Here is a 9,907-nt window from a genome sequence, read left to right on the forward strand (position 1 = left end):
AGATTAAAAAAAAGATTAGGTTTAGGTTTGGCATTTAAATGTCTATGCTTCAATTAGCTGGGAAATTTAGTGACATGGAACAAATCTTCCCTGGGCAAGGCTGGGAAAATGAGGTGTCGCTGTATGGGTTTCACAATACTAAATCATAGATTATACATAGTGAAGAGACTGAGAGGTAATTTCGGGTTCCTCTTCAGAAAGGGGGATCAGAGAGATTTTTAAAAAATAATAACCATCAAATACAGTAATGGCATACACTCTGAAAATATTGTGTATTGCAAGCCATTTATTATGTCTGTTACATTTCAGGAAAGATAACCAGTCAATATTGCAATCTTAAACATAAACTTGCAGAGTGCTAAGTCCTCTTCCCAACTAAACTTCAAAACCCTCGAAGATGATTGTCTATAATAAATAAAACAAAGTAGTTTATTCATGGCTCAAAGTTAGACTTTGAAGTTCGATTTTAAAGAACATATTTGGAACTAGTTCTCAAAAAGAATGTTATTTAGGAGAATGAAAGGAAATATTCAATCTTTTAAAATCTTACTTTTAAATCTCTCTGAGAAATGCTTTAATGCTCCCTTTGATATGATACGATTCATATCGCCCCTTTAAAAAACATAACAACAAAAACCTCTTTAAAATCAGCAATTCAAAAATTCTGTAATCCCACGATCTACGTCCATTTAGGAATCATGACACCATAATGCTTGTAAGGATGCCATTATTTTATGTACCACAGAGAAAGGAAAAAATACCACTACATGAGTTATAACACAATGTTTTCTGTAACTTGGAACTTGTACGACGTACTTACTGAAATGGCTTTTTAGTACTTGTTGAAGTATAAGTTTTTATCTCATTTTTATGCAAATGAAAATGTAAGCCAAACAAGCTGGTTAAGGTGTCCCTGAACCTTACTCACATTCCAAGTCCCCTTTCAAAATATTGTCAACACAAAGTCGCGGGTGACCGTGTTTTCCCACAAGATACTGTCATCTATGTCATCAAGAGGGATGGCTGTGCAACACTGTCTCTGGAATCTTATTCCAAGTTGCTGACGCGCATTCTGCAAGTTTTCACGCACATGAACAAGCAATGACAGCTACATCAGGACAAGATACAACTTGTTTCCAGGCATGTTAAACTGTGAAGAAAAAATGTAAATATTAGAATCTTTGAACAATATCTTAAGAGCTAAAATATTGTAAAGAAATTTGTTCTATAGCACTAGTTTCTTACAGACAGCTTGGAAGTTCTTCACTGCTCATCTGAGCTTGTAAATCTGGAGTTTCAAAAAGTGTTAACTCCACTTTAACAGTGTAATTTAGAGCTTAAAAAAAAAAACAGTCTTGCTTCTACTGCTTCTTTTACTGTAGTGACGACGTCAGCACCAACAAAGGAACCGGCACTAGCATCTTTACCAGATGCTGGAAAACCACCAATTTATTTGCACTTACATCTTAGGGGCTATTAAATTTACATAGAACTGAACTCATCCTATTCCCACATTCCCAAGGGGGGAAGAAAGTCCTTGCTTCTCAGAGGTTATAAGTAAACATAAGATGGGTTTTTTGGGGGGAAAATTTTTCTTCTTATTTCAAGTTTATAGGCTGATTTCTGGAAATTAGGTTCAAATTTTCTGAGGCTGTAAACACTGAATCAAGCACATACTCTTGAAGTAAACATGCTAGGAGTTAGACTAGTATAATACAGATGATTAAGGCATTGCTGTGCTCACTTTTGGAAGTTTATTCTTAAACCAGAGAAAATCAGCTACAAGATGAATCTAAACAAATATTATGCCTGAATATATTATATACACTGAAATTTCAGTTTTTCAGCTTTTGTAGCAAGAATGACTCAGATCAGCTTTGAGGTGTTTTTTTTACTCGCCAAAAATCACACAAAGTAAAAAACACAGAAACAGCTAAATGTTTTCTAGAATTTACATGTAAAATGTTTTAAATGCTAAATTCTGATCCATGTGCCAGTGGGAAAAATCACATAAATGTGCAACTAGATTTTCAGGCAGGGAGGTTAGGAATAAAGAAAACAGCAAGTGATATATATGCTTCACTAGGCACATCTCTTCATGCATACATTTATTATTTCTTTAAGACATATAAATATTATCAATTTTTTATTAAAGCGTGAAAGAAAAGCAACCTGAAATGAGTCAACTGAAAAAAAGAATTGTAATAACTACAAAATACTACAAATAAAACTATGTTAACGTATACCTTTATTTCACATAGGAAAATAGATTTAGCCAGAAGTGATATTCAAAGTATTTGATAACTGCTGGGCACAGACACCGATCAATGAGAGCAGTACTACTGTCAACAACCAGAACAACCTTACAGGGCTATCCACTGGATACCAAGCCAGCAGTCTGTGTGTGATAATGCTCCACAAAATGGCTCAGCATCCTAATATATGAAAGAAATAAATGAAACATTTCAGTTACTTATTGTTTGTTTGTTTACTTGCTAGAAGATTTTTGTGTTTCCTTGCACTAATCAATTAATGTGGGGAAAAACCTTGATTTCATTTGTTTAGAAAAAACTGTGCACTTTTTCCATTGATGATGAAGGAATGATGAAGACATGGTGGCCAGCTAGTTAAATTTCTAGAGACGATAGAAGGATCTGATAAAGGGAGAAAAAAAGAATTCAGAAAAATGACAACAAAGAAGAAAGATGGCCAACGAGAAATTCCTAGTAGCTGTCATGGTCAGAGGACTCCTAAGAACTACTGTCTTGATTTAATCTGCTTTTTTTGTTCTTTCTGTCTTTAATCCTCCTGTACTAACATCAAACCTAAGACTCTGACACAGATAACCTTGTTGTAGTGTAGCTTGGAGGAACTAAAGAACCAAAGCTACGTCCTATACTGAAGAAAGAAGCAGAGTAGAAAAAGGACAGAAACTAAAGAAAATGACAAATAGGAATTGAGAAACCTACAGGAGCAGCAATTTAGAGCACGTTATAAATTGTCCCACCCCAAACCAAGAATCAATAGAAATATTGGGCAACGTGGTGTGACTCTCACAATACCTACGATGGGAGTTGGTCTATTACATTTGGATATATACAAAAAGAAGCAGGTCATACCAGAAAGCTCGAGTACTTGGGACATCTTTGCTTTACTATATAATACTTTACTATATAATAATGCTTGTCATTAGTTGTTTTATTTCTCAGTGTCAAAGAATCTGAAAAGCTACTTTAGAATAGGTACAGATTTATGGTTTATCTGGTACAAATGTTGCTTTTCTAATTTCTATTCTTTTAGAAATGTACACTTCCAAGTTACTCAGATCTTTGACTCAATTTTTTTTTACCACGTTTCATCATTTTAAGATATTAAAGGTTCCCATCAAATAAACCGAAAACCTCCTCTCTCATCCTAAAAAATACAGCCAAATCAATCAGTATTATTCTTACTCAAATGCATGGAGAGGCTGTCACATATTTATGGACGATTTGAATGGAAATACAGAAAAAGAACATTCTTGATGTCAGTAAAGCATAATCACTCATATGGACCATAACTGACACTGAAACCAATTTCTTTGTCAATGTTTGTATAGGAGATGGCTTGGAAATGGGCCAACTCTTTAAGGCCCACCTGTGTCAAATCAGAGCCTGGGAACTACTCTAGAGGTAGGAATTATGTGAGGCAGATAAAATTTTTATTTACTTCTTGGAATTCTATTCCATGTCTAAATTTCTGACATAAAAATTCTCAGAATGTTGTTATTTAGAATATTTGAGTGAAGTAAGCAAGTGGGACAAAACAAAAGTTGAAGAACATTATGAATCTCCACATCAAATAATGAGCCTTGATTTTTGTGAGGTAATTTATCTGCCAATAAAATAACCTGGAATGCAAGAAGGAGGCAGAGCAAATAAAGAACAGATATTAAATAGAATAAAGTTGAAGAGCTGCAGAGTCCTAAGTGGAAGTCCAATCATCGCTGTTTCAGAGCACAGGCTGTAAACATTCTCAAGAGAGAAAACGAAGAAGATTTTGGTCTCTCTGGGTATTAACAACATAATATCCGCGAAAAAGTGACACATACTCGTAGGGAGTCATTTGACTTTCAACAAGTTCTTCATCGTCTTTTGCTAATCCTAAAACAATTCAATTTAACAAAATTCTACTGGTAGAGGCCATTTTACAACTGATTGGTTTTTGTATACTGATTTTGTGTCTCGAGAACGTGCAAAATTCACTCATTAGTTTGAATAAGTTTTAGTGGATTGCATTGGATTTTCTAAGAGACAATCTTGCTCCCTGCCAATAAAGACAGTTCTACTTTTTCCTTTCCAATCTGTATGCCTCTGGGGTTTTTTCCCCTTTATTGCACTGTCTAGATCCTACAATATTGAACAGAAGTGGTGAAAACAGACCACTTTCACTTATTCCTGATCTTAGAGAGGAAAATACTTAGTCTTTCATCATGGAGTATAATTTTAATTGTAGGCTTTTTATAACTCTTTATCAGCGTAAGGAAATTCCCTTTTATTCCTAGCTTTCTGAAACATTTCAATCAGGAATAGATACTGAATCTTGTCAAACACTTTTTCTGCATCCCTTGACCTGATCACGGTGTATTAAATTGATTGATTTCCAAATGTTTAACTTTGCATTCCTGGGTTTATCTCGGTCATGAGGTATTATCAGTTCTATATAATGTTAAATTTGATTTTTGAAAATTTTGTTAAGACTTTTTGCATCTGTGCTAATCATGGATATTGGTCTGTAGTCTTCTTTTCATGCAATGTCTTCGTCTGATTTTGGTATCAGGCTAATCCTGGCCTCGTAGAATAGTTTGGGAAGCATTCACTCCTCTTCAAATTTTGGAATAATTTACATAAAATTGATATTATTTCTTACTTAAATGCCTTGCAGAACTCAACAGTGAAGCCACTAGAGCATGGTTTTTTCTTTGTGGGAAAGTTTTTAATTACAAATTCAATTCCTTTAATAGATAACAGGGCAATTCGGGTTATCTATTTCCTCCTGAATGAGCTTTGATAGTTTATTTCTTTCAAGGAGTTTGTCCATATCATTTATCATATATTAATTATTAGCATGAAATTGTACATAATATTCCCCTATTATCTTTCTTTATTGATAGATAATTGACATATTGTATGAGCTTTATATGTACAACATAATGATTTGAAATATGTATATATTGCAAAATTATTACCCCCAATAAGTTCGGTTAACATCCATCACCACACTTAGGTATAATTTTTTTTTCTGAGGATGAGAACTTTCAAGATCTACTCTCTTAGCAACTTTCAAATACACAATACAGTATTGTAAACCATGGTCACCATGCTGTACCTTACATCCTCAGGACCTATTTATCTTGTAACTGGAAGGTTGTACCTTTTGACCCCCCTCACTCATTTTGCGCCCCCACCCATACCCCCTAATTCTGACAGCCACCAATCTGTTCTCTGTATCTACGAGTTCAATTTTGTTTTTTTTTAAATTCTGCGTATAAGTGAGACCATCCAGTATTTGTCTTTCTCTATCTGACTTATTTCACTTAGCATAATGCCCTTGGGGTTCATCCATGTTGTCATAAATATCAAGATTTCATTCTTTTTTTATGGCTGAATAATATTTCATTGTGTGTGTGTGTGTGTGTGTGTACATATATATATATATATATATATATATATATATATGTATATACCACAACTACTTTATCCATTCATCCATTGATGAACATTTAGGTTATTTCCATGTCTTGGCCATTGTAGATAATGGTGCAATGAACATAGAAGTGTAGACATCCTTTCGAGTTAGTGGGGTTTTTTTCTTTGGATATATCCCAGAAGTAGAATTACTGGAACATTGGGTAGTTCTAATTTTTTGGGAAGCCTCCCTTCTGTTTTCCAAAATGCCTGTACCATTTTACATTCCTACCAAGAGTGGATAAGGGTTCCCTTTTCTCCACATCCTCACCACCATTTGTTATTTCTGATCTTTTTGGGAATAGCCATTCTAACAGGTGTGAGGTCATTGTGGTTTTGATTCACATTTCCCTGGTGATTAATGATGCTGAGCACCTTTTCATGTATCTGTTGACCATTTGCATGTCTTCTTCCTTATTATTTTTTTAAATATCTGTATAATTTGCAGTGATGTCACCTCTCATTTTTTTTTAAAGATTGGCACCTTAGCTAAGAACTATTGCCAATCTTTTTTCCTCCCTGCTTTTTTCTCCCCAAATCCCCCCAGTATATAGTTGCATATTTTTTTAGTTGTGGGTCCTTCTAGTTGTGGCAGGTGGGACACCACTTCAACATGGCCTGATGAGCGGTGCCATGTCCACGCCCAGGATCTGAACCAGTGAAACCCTGGGCCACCACAGCGGACCGTGCAGACTTAACCACTCGGCCATGGGGCTGGCCCCTCACCTCTCTTATTCCTGATATTTGCAGTATGGGTTTCCTCTTTTTTTTTCCCTGATCACTCTGACTAGAGTTTTACAGTATTATTGATATTCTCAGAGAATTAGTTTTTGGTTTCATTGATTTTTCTCTGTTATTTTTGTTTCCTTTTTATTTAATGGATTTTGCTGGTATTTTCATTATTTTTTTCTGCTGCTAATTTTGGGTTTCATTTGCTCTTTTTCAAGTTCCTTAAGGTTAAAGTTTAGGTCATTGATGACCTTTTCTTCCCTAAAATACGCATTTAGTGCTATAAATTTCTCTTTACATATTGTTTAGCTGCACTCTATAAATTTTAGCTGTTGTGTTTTAGTTTTATTCAGACCAAAATACTTTCTAATTGTTCCTTTCATTTCTTCTATGAAGCATGGTTTATTTAAAAGTGTGTTATTTAGAATACCTTTCTATTATTGATTTCTAATTTAATTGCATTAGGGTTAGAGAATCTATTTCATATGACTTTAATCTTTCTAATTTTAATGAATCTTATTTTATGGCTCAGCATATGATCTATCTTGATAAATACTTGCTGTGCACTAGAGAAGAATGTATATTCTGCTGTTATTAGTTGGAGGGTGCTATAACTGTCATTTAGTTCAAATTGGTGGATGCTGTTGCTCAACTCTACAACCCTCCTAATATTCTGGCTTCTTATTCTATCAATTGTTGAAAACAGGTATTGAAATCTCCAACAATCATTGTGGATTTATCTATTCCTCCTTACAGTTCTATCAGTTTTTGTTTCATGTATTTGGAAATTCTGTTATTAAATACATCAATATTTAGAATTGGTGTGTGCCAGTGGTACCATAAAGTGGGGTGCTGCTTTAAGAAATTCCTAAAAATATGGGAAGTGGCTTTAGAACTGAGTAACGAGTAGAGGCTGGAGGAATTTTGATTGCATGATACAAATATGGACATCAAGGGTGATTCTGATGCCAGCTCAGAAAGAAAAGAGGACAGCTATAGAGAAAGCTATTAGCTCCTTAGAGAATACATAAATAATAATGAGTAGACTCTTGGTAGAAATATGCATGGTAAAGGCCATTCTGGGAAGGTCTTGAATGGAAATGAGGAACATCTTGTTGGAAACTGGAGAAAAGGTGATCTTTGTTATAAAGTAGCAAATAACTTGGGCAAATTGTGTTCATGTTCTAGCGTTTTGTAGAAGGTAGAAGTTCCAAGTAATGAAATTGGATATTTAGCTGAGGAGATTTCTAAGCAAAGCATTGAAGGAAGGGCTTGACTCCTCCTGGCTACCTATAGTAAAATATCAAAGGAGAGAGACAAGCAAAAAGGAACCAGAACTTGGAGCTGAGGCAAAATCTCAGCCTTTCTAAACTGCAAAAATGAGATAGATTGTTCTGAAGAGAACACTAAGGGTGGGTCTGAGCTATCATTTGATAAAGAGCCGATGAGTCTGACTCATGAACTTAATCAGCCATCTCAGCAGAGACCAGGAATAAACAGAGGATTGTACCAGCAAAGACACTGCCAGTTTGAACTAAAGAGGACAGAGAAAGTGGGAGAGAATGAAGGCAGTTGGACTCCTTGGATTTTACAAGATGGGACCACAGAGCTATTCATCTGTGAATATATTCTTCAAGAAAAGGGAAGAAGGATCCCAAAGGTGATTCAGAGATCATCAGGGCTGCCACTCCTGCCACAGGCCCAGAGGAAGAGGGGAGAGGGCAGCCTCCACCTTGGTCTCAAAGGCTGGGACCACTACCCCCACACAAAGCCCCCATGTGGGTGGGTCCTCCACAGAGAGCCTCGGCCCTGCCTAGCCAAGGGGGTGGGGTTGCCCCACTGAGCTTTGGGAGTGACTTTGCCAGACCAGTGGGCCTGGAGGGCAGAACATTAGGCCAAAAAAGATTATTCTTGCACCTTAATATCTAATGGATTTGCCTTGCTAAGTTTTAGACTTCCTTAGGGCCCAGCACTCCTCCTTTCTTTCCCATTTCTTTCTTTTGGAATGGGAACGTGCATCCTATGTCTGTCCCACCTTTGTATTTTGAAAGGGAATAATTTATCTGGCTTCACAGGTTCACAGTTAGAGAAGAATCATGCCTCAAGATGAATTCCATCTTGAGTCTCACTCGTGTTTGATTTAGATGATATTTAGATGAGACTGGACTCCAGACTTTACAGTTGATGCTGGAACAACTTAAGACTTTTAGGGCTGTTGGGATGAAATGAATATATTTTGCATGCAAAAAGAACATGAATTTTGGGGGTCTGGAGTGGAATGCTGTGGACTGAATGTTTGTGTGCCCCCAAAATTCATATGTTGAAGCCCTGACCCCTGCTGTGATGGTGTGAGGAGTTGGGGGTCGTTGGGAGGTGATTAGGTTTAGATGAGGTCATGAGGGTGGAGCTCTCATGATGGCATTAGTGCCCTTAAAAGAAGAAAAAGAGACACCAGACTTTCCTCTCTCTGCCATGTGAAGACACAGCAAGAAGACAGCCATCTGTAAGCCGGGTCAAAGGCCCCCTGATCTTGGACTTCCCAGCCTCCCTAAGTGTGAGAAATAAATTCCTGCTGCTTAAGCCAGTCGGTCTATGATATTTGCTTCTGAGAGCCCAACAGACTAAGACGCCCAGTGGTATGTCTTGATAGAGTTTAGGAAATTAGAAGGTTAAAGCTTGTTACAAGGGATATGGTCTTCCCTAGCACTTAACATGGTGCCTGGCACACAGCAGATTCCCCAGAAACCTGTCATTTTGAATAAATGTGAGTTATGAAAAAGAATTCTCACGGGAAGATAGAATAAGCAAACATTTTATGGATAAGAAATTCTATGTTGGAAGACAAGTTCCCATGTGCTGAAATAAACAAGAGGGACGTGGATGGTTGTCCTGGGTCTTACAGAATCTTCACCAGTGGAAACGAGTAGGAAAAAACATTCCAGGAAGAGAGAATTGTAAGAAAAGAAGTGGAAAGTGGGAAGCATGAGGTACATAAGGTTAGTGTGTAAGTTGAGTTGCTTGCAATAGAAAATTCACGTAGAGAACTATAAGAGATAATATAGGACAGGGCCATTTAATTAATATTGGGTAGGGACTTGAATAGCAGGCTATTGCACTGGAACATTATTATAAAGTACACTAAAGAGTTTTCAAGAAAGGATAGATATTAAATGAAGCTTCCACTATACTGTGCTTCATTTTTTCTGCTGCTTCTCCAAAGCTGAATCAACAAATGCAGGCTCCACTCCGTAGCAGTTTGCAATCTCAATACCACTATCAGACTGGCCTCTTAACATCTGATGATCCAGCACTGACAGCTGGATTTCCTTAGTCTTATAGCTGTCTTTCTCTCTCTACTTTCTGCCAGGTCAATTGGCCTAAAATCCCAGCTCCCCCTAGATTCATCCTATTCCATCTCACCCCACACACAAACTGTGGAATTAGGATTCTGT

The 9,907-nt window shown here is 36.7% G+C and overlaps 1 long non-coding RNA gene across 1 annotated transcript in view; it reads right to left on the reverse strand.

Annotated features, from left to right (window-relative positions):
- Positions 1–267: 267 nt before the first annotated feature.
- Positions 268–9,907, reverse strand: part of LOC139081826 (uncharacterized) — a 50,646-nt gene continuing 41,006 nt past the window's right edge. The window contains exon 3 of the long non-coding RNA XR_011537230.1: positions 268–1,150. This is a non-coding gene — a long non-coding RNA (uncharacterized lncRNA). The remainder of the gene's footprint in view (positions 1,151–9,907) is intronic.

Source organism: Equus przewalskii, chromosome 2 (assembly GCF_037783145.1).
Source record: "Equus przewalskii isolate Varuska chromosome 2, EquPr2, whole genome shotgun sequence".
NCBI classification, from domain to species: domain Eukaryota; kingdom Metazoa; phylum Chordata; class Mammalia; order Perissodactyla; family Equidae; genus Equus; species Equus przewalskii.